General features: G+C 39.8%; 1 protein-coding gene and 1 pseudogene across 1 annotated transcript in view; one reads left to right on the top strand and one right to left on the bottom strand.

Moving 5' to 3' along the window:
• Positions 1-16,358, top strand: part of LOC120100783 (uncharacterized) — a 517,117-nt gene that overhangs the window by 120,115 nt on the left and 380,644 nt on the right. The gene's annotated exons all lie outside the window — the stretch shown is intronic.
• Cnn3-ps1 (calponin 3, pseudogene 1) lies at positions 4,983-5,834 on the bottom strand (annotated as a pseudogene).

The following is a 16,358-nucleotide window of genomic DNA, read 5'->3' as shown; positions in this document are numbered from 1 at the left end:
TTATTAGAGTAGATTATTATTCTGGCTGTGGATTTGCCTTTCTTGCAGGTAATGCTTCTGCCAAAACTGTTAACCATAGACGTACAAAAAGCCTTATTCACCAATATGGTATTCTGCATAGTATTGCTTCTGACCAAAGAACACACTTCACAGTCAGAGAAATATATCAGTGGGGACACGATCATGGAGTCCACTGGTTTTCCATTTTCCCCACCATTCTGAAGCATCTGGCTTGATTAAAAATGTAGTAGCCTTTTGAAGTCACAGTTACAGAGCCAAATAGGCAACAACAGCCTTCAGGACTAGAGCAGGGTTGTCTGGAAGGCAGTATATGCTTTGAATCAACAGCTAATAGATGGTATGGTTCTCCTATAGCCAGGATCCATAGGTCCAGAAATGTGAAGGAAAGAATAGTTCTACTCATTATCAGCCCTAGCAAACCACTAAAAAATTTTCCTTCCTATTTACACTGTCTTAATTTTTAGTAGTCTAGAAATTTTGGTTTTAGAGGTAGAAAAACTCTTGTTAGGGATGCAACAAACATCCACTAACCTGGACGCTCAGACTTACCCATGGTCGCTTTGTGCTTTGATGACCTTAAGTCAACAGGCTGAAAAAAAGGAATAGCAGCATTAGAAGGGTGATGGATGTAGATTACCAAGCAGAAATTAGCCTGCTTCTCTATATTAGAGCTAAGAAAGATTATGTTACAATGGAGACAAAAAATATTGTATCTGAAGAACAGGAGCTCATTTGGGGTACCTCTTGGTGCTACCATGTCTTGCGATTAAAGTCAATGGGAAACTATAACTATCCAGGTAGGATAACAAAGGGCGAAGGGCACAGACCCATCAAGAATGAACTTTCAGAGTCCAGGAAAAGAGAACCTACTAAGTTGCTTGCTAAGAGGGAAGGAAATGCAGAATGTATATTTCTGTAGAAATACAGAGGAAGGTAGTTCTAAATACTGGCTAAGGACACTTGACCAGTTGCAGAAGAAAGTATTATGATCAATGTGATTGTTTCTATTGTATTTTGTTAAGAATGCTTACACAGATATCTGTGCTTTCAATTTTTGGTTTCTTTATCATTTAAGGTAACATCAATTAAGAGAATATTAGTGTTTATCATATTTAAGTTTGAGATAGTAAAACAATGTCCCTCAAGCGATATTGCCACCTATTCTAAATTTATAATGTGTTTGTATTTGTATGAGGGATAGTTATGTTATGTTCATATAGAGGTTATATTTGTGGGCATTATTATGACCTGCTTATTATTTTCATTTGGAAATTAGGCATGACTTAAGGAGATATGATTAGGTATCAAGTTGACAAGGTGATTTATGATGGCTCTTCTTATTAGTTAGCTTTTCTACATCTGAAACTAACTAATACCTAAGTACCTGGATACACTGGTGAGAAATATTTTTGCTAAATTGAAATATTTGATGGAGAAGACCAATTTGAATCTGAATCTCTTCAGGTAGAAAGTTACATCTTTAACTGAGATCTTTTGAGGTGGAAAGATCCATCCTTTAATTTGGGCTTCACTTTCTGCTAGCTCTCTTTGTTTGTTCTTGCTGTCACTGTGAAGTCCATCACTTCACAAGCATTAGAGTCTACTTCTTTGGGACTATGGCATATATTGAATGTAGGTGAAGGGATCATTTCCCTAAGTGGTTCTTGATTGTATTATTAAAGACAGTGGCAGCTAATCGTTGGGAGAAGGGAAAAGGGTGGGATATCTGGGTATGAGGAGGAAGAGGTAAGGGACAAGAGAGACAGAGGGGGCTTTTCAACCAGGCTTGGAGAGAGGAGCATGAACCCTTTAAGGCCTGGGGGTAATTAGAAGCAGTAGGGACCTCTGCCACCAATGGAATTCTGAAATAAGAAAGCTGATGAGTTTAGAGTAATATATTCTTAGCTCAGCCATTGATTTATCTGGCTAGTTTTAAAATAGTAAGGCTGTTTGTTTTCCATTCACAGGTAAGGTGAGCAGGAGGAGAAAGTGGGCAGCCAGAGGAATGGGTACAGAGGAATAGGAAGCATTCTTGGGAGAAACACAAGATGGTGGCTTGTTGGAGCTGAGTGAGACCTGGGGTGTCTTGGTGAAGCTAGCCATGGAGGCTGAGTGAGGAGGCTGATCTCTGAGCATAGCACCAGCCATTGCATTGGCCAAGGAGCAAGCATGATTTTATAAAATTATATGCAACAACTGAAGATCAGCTAAAACATCCAGCCTTGTGGACTGAATGAACATCTATGCGATTCTTGAGTGTTCCATTGATTGCATCAGTCTTATCCACATATTGTTGGACTAGCTGAACTGTAACATGTTAGCCATTGTAATAAATCCTCATATATGTATTTTATCCTCATATAATATATTCTTCTATGTAGCAGGAATGATGGGACAGTCTCTCTGTAAATGCTGGGGGCTGTGTAGCTTCAAAAGGATCTACTTCAGGAGGACCTAATTGAGGGCTGCCTGAGAGACCAAGGATTACTGGTGCAAACAATGCCAGCCAATCATGAACTGCTATTTAGAAGAGATGCTTTCTTGGGACCAATGGGAGCATGGGTGGAAGGTATTAAGGGAGCTTGCAGCAGTGTTCAGATGAGCTTGCTGTGGCATTTCTCTCCTGCTCCTGGAGTCTGTGTTATTGACTCTGACAACTTGCCACCAACCTCTAATGGCAGAGAGGGTTGGGCAGAGAGCTGTCCGGGGCACAGTCAATACCTCTATTATTAAATATATAATATAATATATTAGTATATCTGAAATCCCATATATCATACACACACACATATGTGTGTGTATTTTTCTTGTATATGTATATGATGTATGGGTATTTAGTGATAAACAGAGAAAGTTCTGTTCTCCTAGAGAACCTTGACTAATATAGAACCCTAGAGAAAAGGGAAATAATTAGGGCCAGGAAGGCAGAGGGTCAGGTCCAGATGATGGGAGCTCCAGGGAGGGCAAATGTTGTATCAGGGAGAAATGAGGATAAAGGAGGACAAGAAACAAACTGTGTCAAATCCTTGAAAACCAGGATCTTAGGAATGAAAGGTCACACACTTTCTGAAAGCAACAAATGGAACCACTTCTGAAGACACAGAGGAATTCTTCAAAGAGGCTTGGGGTTAGATGGTCAGAACTGTTCCCATTGAGAGAATTTTCTTGACATGTTTTTACAGATTTTAGTGTCAGTGTTAAAATTATTTCATGTGCCTTGCTTATTTTCAGTATACAATTCTGCAACCTCCATGAGGCCAAAGGGCAGGTTTGTCTACTTCCAAGCTCCTCGTATAACCACTGGCAGAAATAAAGATCGTCTAAAAAGAGACACTGTCTTTAAATCTGAATATCAGACTGTTGAACAATGAACTCCAAAGAAATGTGAATTTCTCCAGGAATCTCATTCATGCCCTAAGAAAGGACCCATGTTGTACATGGATTGTGATTTACCCCCACCCTGATTTTTTCTTCCAAACATAACTACCAGGATAACTACCTTGGAACTATTGTTCCAAGGAGTGGCTCTGCTGAGGAGAGTGAACTGAACCAGGCTATTCTGAGGAAATTCCACACCCACTTCTATTCCAGTTCACGTGCTAGTTGAAAATCTTTTCCTCAATGACAAATATTTGTCATGTTTGTTATCAGCAATTATTTTTGCATGACAGAACTTTTAAGGAATCTCAAAATTGCCAACTCAAATATACCTTGCATGTTTTCCTGATCCTGTCCTTTATAACTGTTGAGCCATGTGTTTCAGAACACAGAGCACAGCTGCTCTTGCTCAGAATAGCCCTAAATAGCTGAATCCCCACACACTCCTTCCAGTGTTAAATGTACTCAGATTTCTCAATGGAAGCCAGGAAGTGACTGAATTTAAGTAGCTGTTTCCTTGGTAGTCAGCAATTTTCTATAATTTGTATTCATCTCGATTTACCTGAACCTTCACAGGGTTCGTTGCATTTCCTGTATTCGTTCTTCTCTCTGCTGTCTTTATCATTTCCCTGTTTCCATACGGGTCTGATAAACAGTCTTGGACCCTGTGTGCACAGCAGGATAAGGTTATTTTAATCTGCACATGCCATTTAAAGTGTTTGAAATAGATAGAGACAAGACTATCAGACATCTTTGCCAAGGACCCTGTATAAAGGAGACTCAACTAAAAGAAACATTGGACTACACAAGCAGAAGCCTATCTTTTCTAAATTTTTTCAAAAAATATTTATTTATAAAAATACAATGAGATAAGTTTATGGTGAGAAATGTAGCAATAAATATACTTGAAGGAACCAGAGCAACTCTACAGTGATGCATTAGTACAAACTAAGTCTGCAGGCATAGCACCCTAACATACATGTCTGTGGACATTTTTGTATATACACCTTAAAAGCACCACTTGGAAAGTACCTCGTCAGCTTAAGGAAGAGAATGAGTACAGAACATAGTCACAGACACATACTGATTGTGACTTTCTTAAAAACGTAGCAGACAGTACTGTAGAGAAAGATCAGTGTCAAGTTCTGAACTCTGCATCTTAGATTTGGTTGGCAAAGACCACATTTAGCACACTAACATTTTAGTCTTCTGTGTCATGCCAGATGTACACTAAACTATAAAAAAGAAATACTTTCCTATTGTTTGAAAATATCAGTTTAAGTATAAGATTGTAAAACAATGCATAGATCTTCAATCAAAGAACTGTCTGTCCTTTCATAGCGTTCCCTTGACTTCATACACAAGGTATTGGTTATCCTATGGGATTTAATTGTTCCAGCACTAAATGCAACTATATGGGGAGAAGGCAGAAAAAGGAATAAGGAATGTATGTAAGGCAGTTTTTTAAAGGTACAATAAGTATAATATTGTTTTAGGTAGACAAGAAAAGAATTTCTCAAGGCTAGGTTGGATCTCACTAGATAAAAACAATGGACTTAAATACTGCTCTTCTGTGTGTGATTCTAATATCCAATGCCCTGGTCATCACTATATCTGTATTCTTGAGGATAGTCATCCAAGTACTCACCATGATATCCACAGAGGTATTTTGCCTGATAATCACCTCCACTTTTCTCCAAACCATTTTTTCTGTACCCTGGCTTTTGTTGTGAATGACAGGTTTGTGGGAAAGGCACAGAAGTTGGGGTCATACATTTGACACCCATGCCCTTACATGCTCATTCCTTTTTTGGGAAACAACCTAGTTGGTATCTGTTTGTAGAAAATGGTTGAGTTATCCACTGGCTGTAATTTTAGCTTTTGGTTGTAGATGTCTCTTCAGTACCCAGCACTAACATCCCACCCTTGCTGGTACACTTGTTTGTTCCCGTCTGTAAACCAATTACAGTTTAATTTGCCTTCATCAAATATGTCTTGCTTTGTTTGTCTACATACATAATGCCAATCTCAATGGTTGTATGGAATGCTTTTGTTTACACCAGGCCTGCTAGAATCACTAGTATAGTCTGACCCTGGGTCATATTGCCATTCTCAATAGTGTCATTTGCTTCAAATATGTTATGGGACTTCATATCATAGGCCTGTGTAGCTTTAATAAAGTTGCAGATACTCGGCAACTGAGGCTCATTTGGTAAGGATTGGTTGACAGAGCCCGGCGCTTTTTTCAAATGAGTTTGCTGTGGATGATGTCTTCTTTCAGACCCACCTGGAAGCTGGTGCAAATGTTCTTGCTTGTCACCTCTTCTATGAAGTTGAGCAGATGCCCCCTGTCGTCCCCCCTCCCCTCAGCATACTTGTTATGTAATCTTGTTCTTGACCTCAGCAGAGAGGCAGTAGGAAGTGCCCTTGTTGAAGCATTGTTACGATGGTTCTGATTACTGGAAAGGGCTGTGCTTGGACTAGGGGTGTGGGGGTGATGGGTATGGCGAGGTAGTCAGTTAGCTTCTGCCCCTAGCCTGGAGATGCACAAGCTCACTCCTCTACAAGGTGCATGAGAAGCTGGAACGCAGCTGAGGGATGCAGAAGAAGATGATGCTCCATCTGAAGTTTGGTTGGACTCCAGTCCTCTGGAATCTGAGGGATACTGTGGAGTGCGGCCCACTTTCTTGACAATCCATCTTTTAAAAAAATTTTTAGTAGGCTTAATGAAACAAGAGCATCTGAATGACTACATCTCCTCCCTCCAAAAGGTTTCCCAGTGAAGCACAGGCTCAGGACTAAACTGATTGTGAGGGAGTTAGACAGTTGTCTAAAGCTCTTTGTTGCAGGTGTGTGGCAACATGTTAATTTTGGATCATATCAGATATTATCTGAAAAGTTTGGTTGGCTTGTTTTGAAAAATTCAAAGAAAAGGCTAAGTCATATGGAAGAAGAGATTTTTTTCTCTAAGATAATTGACTTGAAATGTTCATTACCAACTGAATTAGTTCCTTTTCTACTGCAGCTTAAGCGAAGAAGGGTTTGTTTTGGCTTTCCCTTCAAGGGGATACAGTCATGGCAGGGGCAGAAGCAGTCTGGTCTTATTACGTTCCAAGTCAGGAACAGCAAGCAGATAGAATGTAGGGCTGGCCATAAACTTTAATCCCCAGTGACCAACTTCTTCCAGTAAGACTCCACTTACTAAAAGTTCTATAACCACCAATGATGCCACCAGCTAGGAACACATGAGATGTGGAGGACATTTTACATTTATACCCCAACCTCAACCAACTTATCTGATTAAAAAAAGTGAAACCAAACCAACCAAACAAACAAAAAACCAGGATACTTTGGCAAAAGTCAATGAGGTATTTACCAGTGTTTAGTCAATATGTTTACTCCCTATGTCCTTTCCTTCCATTGTTGTGATTTTTTCACAACAATGGTGTCCTTTTTGCTTTCTTTCTTTTTTCTTTGACCCAAGTGTAACTCACTTTTGTCTCTGTCTCTGTGTCTCTGTGTCTATCTCTGTGTCTATCTCCGTGTCTGTCTCTGTCTCTCTGTCTCTCTCTGTGTCTCTCTCTCTGTGTCTCTCTCTGTGTCCCTCTCTGTGTCTCTGTCTCTGTCTCTGTCTCTGTCTCTGTCTCTGTCTCTCTCTCTCTCTCTCTCTCTCTCTCTCTCTCTCTCTCTCTCTCTCATGTTTTGTCTATCTCAGGCTGACCAAGAACTATCTGTGTTGGCAAGAATGAAATTCAACTTCTTCTTCTTCTTCTTCTTCTTCTTCTTCTTCTTCTTCTTCTTCTTCTTCTTCTTCTTCTTCTTCTTCTTCTTCTTCTTCTTCTTCTTCTTCTCCTCCTCCTCCTCCTCCTCCTCCTCCTCCTCCTCCTCCTCCTCCTCCTCCTTCTTGTTTTGGAAAAAAGTGAGTTCATTTTGAACTTCAACTTCTGAATCTCTAGTTTCTACCTGCCAAGTGCTAGGACTACATGTGTGTGCCACCATGCTAGATTTATGCTCACTGAGGATGGAACCAGGGCATGTTAGGCAAGCACTTTACCAACTGAGCTACATCTCTAGCTCACCCTTTAAGGCCAATTCAAAGCTTACTTTCTCTGAAAGCTTTCCTGCCTTGTTCCCACATATGACTATCTTCATCCTTTAAACATAGTGTTCCTAGAATCCAGCGAGCACTTACTTTGTATGGAGTTCTGTTATTTATCTTATGAACTATTTGTATAGTAGTGTGTACAACTTTTAAGAGTTTTGGTAATGTGAACATTATTATCTCTGTTTGGATCTGCCTCCTTTGCACATGTTTTGTGCAATAATATGAATTTGCAAGCTATATGGCAGAAAGCAATAGGGAAAGCATGTGCAATATTCAAAAGTATTAGACTTAACAGAGAGACCTATCATCACTACTTAGGTTGGATCAATGGAACAGACAAAGGATCCAAAGATTAGCAATTGCTGGAACCTACTACTATACATAGATCCAAAGGAGAATCATAGTGTTAAGGCAAGTTGCAGAACAGAAATAAGTTCATGACAGAAAGTGAGGCTAGACAGGGAGGGACTCAGAAATAGGAACTCACACTTTTGCTCATTAAATATTCCACCTCTTACTGGTACCTTTCACTAGCCAGACCCATCATTAAACTAGTGGGCATTCCAGACATACTGTTTATGTTATGTTTATGTTTTCCCTTACAGGAATAAATTGAGTTGGAATAAATTGAGTTGGAATAAATGAAGAATAGAGGTGGGGACAAAAAGGACAAACAATAACTAGAAAAGAGCACCTTATGCTGCTGGACTCCCCAAATACTTGATATAGTATGTAGTTTCTACTACCCTGCTTTAAGTTCTGGGTTGACTTCATGATACCTGACCCGTCTATGTTCCCTTGGGTCTTTGGATGAAACACACACAGACACACACACACACACACACACACACACACACACACACACACACACACACACACTTATTTTTAAATGCTTTTTAGCTCAAAGCCTCCTGCAGCTAATGTGCCATTATCTTAACTCCCAGCCCAATACCTCTAATTCTGCCCTCAGTTTAGTTACTCATTTACCTTTATTCCTGGCTTCATACCCTAAATCTTCCCCCAGCTTATTTGCTTTTCTAATCTCCTACCTGCTATCACCGGTCCAGTCAGAGAAGCACCCAATGGCCACTCCACACGAGATCTCACATGGTTGGTGACTCTCCAAAGTATGGCAGCTCTTTTTCTTACCCCTGAGTCTGCTTGCATGCTTTCGAGGAAACTGGGTCCACCTCTTCTGCCCGTTCATTACCAGATAACGTCTTAATTAGTGAATCATAACCAACTGGAGAACAGGACCTTCAGTACTCATTCCTAATCAGAGCATCAGAACCACCCCCTACAACTTGATGCTCTGTTTTATACAAGGGATATGTGGATTGGTTGTTTATTACTTGGGCTATTCATTGGTTTCAAGATCAGGGTTACTTTAGAGGTTTTGATTTAAAAGTGTGAATCAGCAGCCTTATTTATAATAGCCAGAAACTGGAAAGAACCCAGATGCCCTTCAACAGAGGAATGGATACAGAAAATGTGGTACATCTACACAATGGAATATTACTCAGCTATCAAAAACAATGACTTTATGAAATTCGTAGGCAAATGGTTGGACCTGGAAAATATCATCCTGAGTGAGCTAACCCAATCACAGAAAGACACACATGGTATGCACTCATTGATAAGTGGCTATTAGCCCAAATGCTTGAATTACCCTAGATGCCTAGAACAAATGAAACTCAAGACGGATGATCAAAATGTGAATGCTTCACTCCTTCTTTAAAAGGGAACAAGAATACCCTTGGCAGGGAAGAGAGAGGCAAAGATTAAAACAGAGACTGAAGGAACACCCATTCAGAGCCTGCCCCACATGTGGCCCATACATATACAGCCACCCAATTAGACAAGATGGATGAAGCAAAGAAGTGCAGATTGACAGGAGCTGGATGTAGATCGCTCCTGAGAGACACAGCCAGAATACAGCAAATACAGAGGCGAATGCCAGCAGCAAACCACTGAACTGAGAATAGGACCCCCGTTGAAGGAATCAGAGAAAGAACTGGAAGAGCTTGAAGGGGCTCGAGACCCCATATGTACAACAATGCCAAGCAACCAGAGCTTCCAGGGACTAAGCCACTACCTAAAGACTATACATGGACTGACCCTGGACTCTGACCTCATAGGTAGCAATGAATATCCTAGTAAGAACACCAGTGGAAGGGGAAGCCCTGGGTCCTGCTAAGACTGAACCCCCAGTGAACTAGACTGGTGGGGGGAGGGCGGCAATGGGGGGAGGGTTGGGAGGGGAACACCCATAAGGAAGGGGAGGGGGGAGGGGGATGTTTGCCCGGAAACCGGGAAAGGGAATAACACTCGAAATGTATGTAAGAAATACTCAAGTTAATAAAAAAAAATAAAAGTGTGAATCAGCAATACTGGGTATGGACTGAATCTTTATGCCCTCAATTTCTGATATACATTGAGACTTCATTTCCCATACAGTAGTGTTGGGAAATGGGGCCTTTAAAAGTTTAATAAGGTCACAATTATGCTTGAACTTCAGCCCTTGGAAGAGGTCTGAGGGAGTTTGTTCACAGTGTCTACTAAGTCAGGATAGTGGTTGTCATCAGTGATGAACAGGCTGTCAATAGACACCGAATCTGTAGTCACTTTAAACTTAAACTTGCCAGACTCTAGCACTATGAGAAAAGAATATGTGTTGTTTATAAAGGGTATATTGGAGGATATTTTGTAATAGCAGCCTGAGTGCACTAACATCAATGATAACTATCTGAGGCCTTAACGGAATAGGAACTGTTAACAATTCAGAGTTTTGTTTGGAGTCACTGGCTTTGCATAAGAAAACAGACAAAAGGATGACTTTTTTCCAGAGCTGAAATGCTGATCCAGTTTTGTAGAAGTTTACACAAGTGGACTTTGTAGTTTTCTTTCTGGAGTTGGAATTTAGCCCCTGGTCTTGAAAAACAAACAAACAAACAAAAAACAAACAAACAAAAGGAGTTTCTTCAAAAACAGAGATGGTTGGGCTTTACATTAACCAGTGTTAAAAATCGCTTGAGTCATATTTGATCCCAGTGTTGTTTAGCTGGTAGCAACTCATGTTGCTAATAAATACTGCCTCCATCCACTGCGGGGTCCTAATACAGAAGCACTGAGCTATGGTGAACAGCCACAGCATAAGGATCCTAACAATGTAATGGAAAAGATCCTTTATAACATTTGTGTTTGTCCTTAGAAGGTAATTTCTTTTGGTATCATATAAATGCAAATCTTCTCTCCTGCACATCTTTAATTAGTATTTACTAAAAAAAAAAAAACCATCAATTTTGATGCTACCATTTTGTCCAAAATATAAATTAAACACTTGGCAAACTCCAGCATGTTTTAAAAACACAGAACATAGTCTGTTGGAGGCTTCCATTTAATGTTAAAGTAATGCAGAACAGAATCCTGGGAGATTCTACCACTCAGGAGTCCTGCCAAGCCTAGGTGAAGTTTTTCCAAATCCTAGACTCTTATACATCCTATTTCCTGTTCACCACTTGCAGGGAGATATAATTGTTCAAGAGCTGTGAGGATAACGAGTCACCCACAGTCCTTCCTGCTAACTTTTGAGAAGTCTCTACTGAGGCAAGTGGATGAAAAGAGAGCCAGACTTTGTGTGCTTAGTCAGGAAGCATCAGTTTCTGCTCACTGGACTTTCTGGTATGATTAGCCCTCACATTGCTTTACACTGGTATCCCAAATACTAGCTTAACTTTTTTCACATTTCAGTTCTTAAAAAGGAAGCCAAGACTCATTAACTGTACTTACTGACTGCCCTGTCCCCAACTTCTGGTGGGACAGTATACTTTTTCTGTCATCTCTTTGCCTATCCTGACTTTAGACTCATTTTGGTTCCCTGCATCTCTGTTGCTTAGCTGTGGAACACTGACAGCCTGCTTGGGGACTGCCTTATTTGATCTGTGCTAACCAGTGCCTCAGACCTGGTCCTTAAATTTGACATCTTGTATTCAACACTTAGAAAAACTCTGTATCTCACATGATCCTTCAAAACAAAAACACAGGCCAAAGTTCACTCCTTCTGTCTACTCTCTTACTCCCATATCCTTTCTTTTTTCCCATTTCCTTTACCCTTAACATCACTGTGAAAATAGCTTCAGTGGTAGAAAACTTGCCAACAGAGGATGAGATTTCTGCTGTGGTCATGTGCCAACTGCATACTATAAGGAATTCATGGCTCTTAGCTTTGAATAGGATTCTAAGTGAGAATGGAAATCAGTGAGAGAGAAAGGGAGAGATTTTTTATCTCCACTCTGTGATCAAACATTTGACAACCAGAAACTTAGAGAAGAAAGGGTTTATTTGTATATTTTGGCATATAGCTTGAAGGCAAACAGTCTACCCAAGTGATAGGCCAACCAGAAGGTGGCTGGTTACATTGAATTTACAGGAGCTGACAGTGAACAGAAAGTAAAGCTAAGACAGAAAACCTCAAGGGTCACTTAAACCAACAAGGCTTCTCCTCCTAAAAGTTGTGTTTTTCCCAAACAGCACCACTAGCTGGAGACCCACTGTCCAAACATGCGAGGTTATGGGGGGACATTTCATGTGAATCACCAAATAGACCTTGCTAGCTGAAGGTGTTTCTGTGCTTTGATGTCTTATTCTAAGGAGGCAAACACAAGGAAATAATCTAAGAAGATCCCAAGCAAAGGAATTTTGTTGATGTTATCATACATATATTTATTTTATTCAGTTGCTTCATACACCATGTATTTAGTATAGCCTGTCAAATATAAATGAGCCCCTACCTAGAGAGAATGTCATGACTGATGTGAGATTTCTGGGAATTCCCAAGCAGAATGAGTTCATGGAGCTTGGAGACACAGAATACCTCTGTCTTTGAAATTAAGCCAGAAGCATTCAAATTACATCATAGTCATAGTCAACTTCAGAAGCAAATTTGCATAATCATTGCTAAAAGAAAAGCTGTTCTCTAATCTTCAAAAAGTATGAGGATTCTATCAGGAATGCATGTTGGAAATGAGAGAGACCTGTAGTGTTTTCTGTTGCACTTAATTGTTTCAGATTAAGTGAAATTATATGGGTGACAGATTCCTATTTTCTTTGAACCTACTTCCTTTTGCATGCTGTGACATACTAAACAAAAGGGTGTGCCTAAAAGTGGGGAGGTAGACTGGAGAAGGGAAGTCGATCAGGTTGCTAAAACCTGATAACATCTCCCCCTTTGTTCTATTTCTAAAATCCTCAGGAAGCCTTCTGATCCGGAATTTGATTTCCTGTATAGTTCTACCTACCAGAAGGGATGTGCAGACAGTTGGCCTAGCTCCTGGACCAAGCATGCCTCCAGTTTTACATGAATAAATTGGCTTTTTGACAGAGTGAATCAGAGTATAAGGTTGCTTTGCATGAATCTAGCTCTAAAATTGCATGAGCCTAAAAACTGTGAGTCCAGGAAAGGGCATTGGAAATAAGATGTGGGCATTTGAGTAGCTGTATAGAAGTAAACCCTTTGTGTTTTTATTTATTTTTTTCAGGTAGTTAATTATTTTTCATAAAGTTAAGTTCACATAGAACTTTAAGATTTACTGGCATCATGCACGTTCCAAAGCTGAGACCATTTTTGAGCATTGGGGTGATCCTTTCCCACACAGGAATGTCTATTTAAGCCATCAGTGACTCTTGATGTTTGCACTGAGATAAACCATATTATTTTGTGAGATTCTGAACAGTTATACCCCAGTTTCCACTGGGTATCTCCATGCAGACTTCTGTGTATTAACAAAACAAGTAATTTTTTTCTAAAGGAAGGTTAAGATGTGAAAAAAAAGAAACAGAAAGACATTGGAAAAATAATTAAGCTGTGGGTACCCTAGAGAAGGGCAACAATGCCCTTTCTCAACAGTACCGATTAACAAATAAAAATCCCAGTACCAGAAATGGCTTACTACTTTTGGATTTGTTGGCTAATATGGTCCCATAGGTCCCCCGATTTCATAAGTTGTTGTTAATATTCTTGGTTATTCTTCAGACTTACCTTGACAATAAGGACCCATTGCTGAAGACTATACATATTTGAATCATAGAACATGAAGAAATATAGTGGGTGCTCACCAGAGAAGCTTAATTTTGCATTAGGTGAAAAATTAATGCAGAAATACACAAAAGGTCACAATGCAGAGAATGAGAGACTGTGGAATGCTCAACCCCACTAAAAGGAGCGTCTATATTACACTTCTTCCTCTCAAAAATTATTGTGGAAAGGATGGTAGTAGAAAGATTATAGGAGGCAGAGGTGGTGCAGATTAAAACAAAATGGGTTTTTATGGATATGACAGGACAGTATGAACTCACACTGGTTATGCCAGCTTCCTCATAACCTGCAAAAGGCCAACTCAGACAATATCTTACCATGGAGAGGGGAAGGAAGCATGAAGTCCTACCCCTAATGAGGAGACATTAGCAAGTTATAGCATCTTGGGAGAGGGAGAATCAGATTTATTTGAAGACTTAGACTTTGGTAGGTAGATTATGCTTCAGTGGATGGTGACACACTAAGAGTGTGTGAGGAGTACAAATTGGATTTGATGGGTTTAGGGGAAAAAAGGCACATAGGTGAGAATGGGGTGGATATGGAAAGAATTAGGAGAGTGTGGTGAGTGTGGTCACAATGCAATTTCTGTTCATTTTCACTTATTTGTTAGTATAGCTTTTCGATATATTTATACCTTCTGAATATTAATTATCCCCTTTTAGATTTATAGTCTGTAAATTTTATTTTTTGATACAGATGTGTAAAATAAATGTGTTACATTTTCAGGTTGCTCTTACAATTGGTGCACTGGAACAAGCACAACCTCCTAAATCCCAGCTTTTCCATGCATATGTCTGTGTCTCTGACCCAGTCATGTAAAGCTTTACAGCATATAGCTACACATATTTTCTTCTATTCAGCAGGCTGGCTGGTCTGCACACTTGGGTGATTGTTTCCTTTGTTTCATAAAATTCTTTAGTTTGATATACTCTCATTTGTCCAGATTTGGTTTTGTTGTGGATGCTCCTGAGATTTTTACCTAAAAAAAAAAAGAAAAAAAAAGTCCTCACCCAGACTAAAATTATAATGCACTCATCTATTGTTGATTTTCTAGTAGCATCATGATATTAGGGCTTACATTTTAGTCTTTAGTTCATTTTGAGTTGATTTTCATACATAGTACCTTATCTGTATTCTTTTGCATGTGGATAACCAGTTCTTCCAACATCATATATTAAAGGAGCTAGTCTCTCTTTCTCTGTCTCTCTCCTTCCTTCACTCCTTTATTTATTGAAAACAGATCCTTCTCTCATACATTACATCTCAATCACAGTTACCCTCCCAGCTTCCCCCAACTTACTTTCTCCCTTATATCCATTCCCCTTCTATTTCCTTTCAGAAAAGAGTGGCCTCCACAAAAACAAAACAAAACAAAAATAAAAACAAATAAACAAACAATAGACAAAAACAAACAAAACAAAACAAAACAACCCCAAAACAATAAAACAGCAACAACAAAGAAACCTCAAAACAATAACAACAACCAAATACGACAAAACAAATACATTAAGACAAGGCAAAAGTCCTTATATTGAGGCTGGACAAGATCCCAATAGGAAGAAAAGAGTCCCAAGAGCAGGCAGTAGAGTGAGGAGACACCCATGCTCCTATTGTTAGAAGTCCCACAAAAATACTAAAAAAAAAAAGCTAACAACCATAACATATACACAATGGACCTGGTACAGACCCATGTGAGCACTGTGCTTGCTGTTTCAGTCTCTGTGAGCTTGTATAAGCCCTGCTTAGTTGATTCAGTGGGTCATGTTTTCCTAATGTCCTCCATCCCTTCTGACTCCTACAATCTCCTGCCCCTGCCCTTCTTTGAAGGTGTTCCCCAAGCTCCACAGGGAGGCATGAAATGGAGATCTCCAATTCAGACTCTGCATAATTTCCAGCTGTGGATCTCTTCACTTGTTTCTATCTCCTGCCACAAGATGCCTCTCTGATGATGAGTGGACAAGACACTGACCTTTGAATATAGCAGAACATCATTAGAAATCATTACATTGCACTTGTTTGTTTGGTTATTAACCAGTTGTGTTAGTTCTCTTGGACATCCAGCTTCTGACCCATCCAGGCAGTGTAAGTCATGGACTCCCTCTCTAGGTATAGGCTTCAAGTTAAATCAGACATTGCTTGACCACTGTAATAAGTTCTGTATCACCATTGTCCCAGCATATCTTCCTGGCAGGACAAATTGTTGAATGAGGGTTTTCTAACTGGGTTGGTATCCAGGTTTCTCTTTCCCTAGTGTGAAGAGTGCCTTTACATACCAATGTCACCAGAATGTAGTAATAAAGGTTCAATTCAGGCACCAGCTCAACCTCTCTATGTTCAATGAGCTGTGTAGATGTTGTCCTCAGCAGTGCGGCCCAACTGTCAGTTTTCAGAGAGCGTTTCTTTGTCTGAGCATCAGTCTAGGTTGTTAGAGATCTTCAAAGGATCCCTTTGGCCAACCACTTAACCAAATGCAACCTAGGCCTACTACTGGAAATCTTGTTTGGCTACAAAAGATGGCCACGCCAGACTCTATACATTTGCACACAATTTTCGAGAAGCTAAGAGAACAAGTTAAAAAATGACTGGAAATAGGAAAAGCATCAAATCAGAGCAAGGAAGAGCCCTCTATTTCCTGTCATAGCTGCTCTGGATTGCATTGATTCCAAGTGTGATGTTATACTTTTTACACTGCATGACAAGTAAATCATTCTGCTCCAGTAAAAGAATCATCATTCTGTACCAGAGATACACTGATTACCT

The sequence above is a fragment of the Rattus norvegicus genome, chromosome 2, assembly GCF_021556685.1.
Source record: "Rattus norvegicus strain SHRSP/BbbUtx chromosome 2, alternate assembly SHRSP_T2T, whole genome shotgun sequence".
Taxonomy (NCBI): domain Eukaryota; kingdom Metazoa; phylum Chordata; class Mammalia; order Rodentia; family Muridae; genus Rattus; species Rattus norvegicus.
The sequence above is the reverse complement of the archived record's forward strand: the minus strand, read 5'-3'. Positions and strand labels throughout refer to the sequence as shown.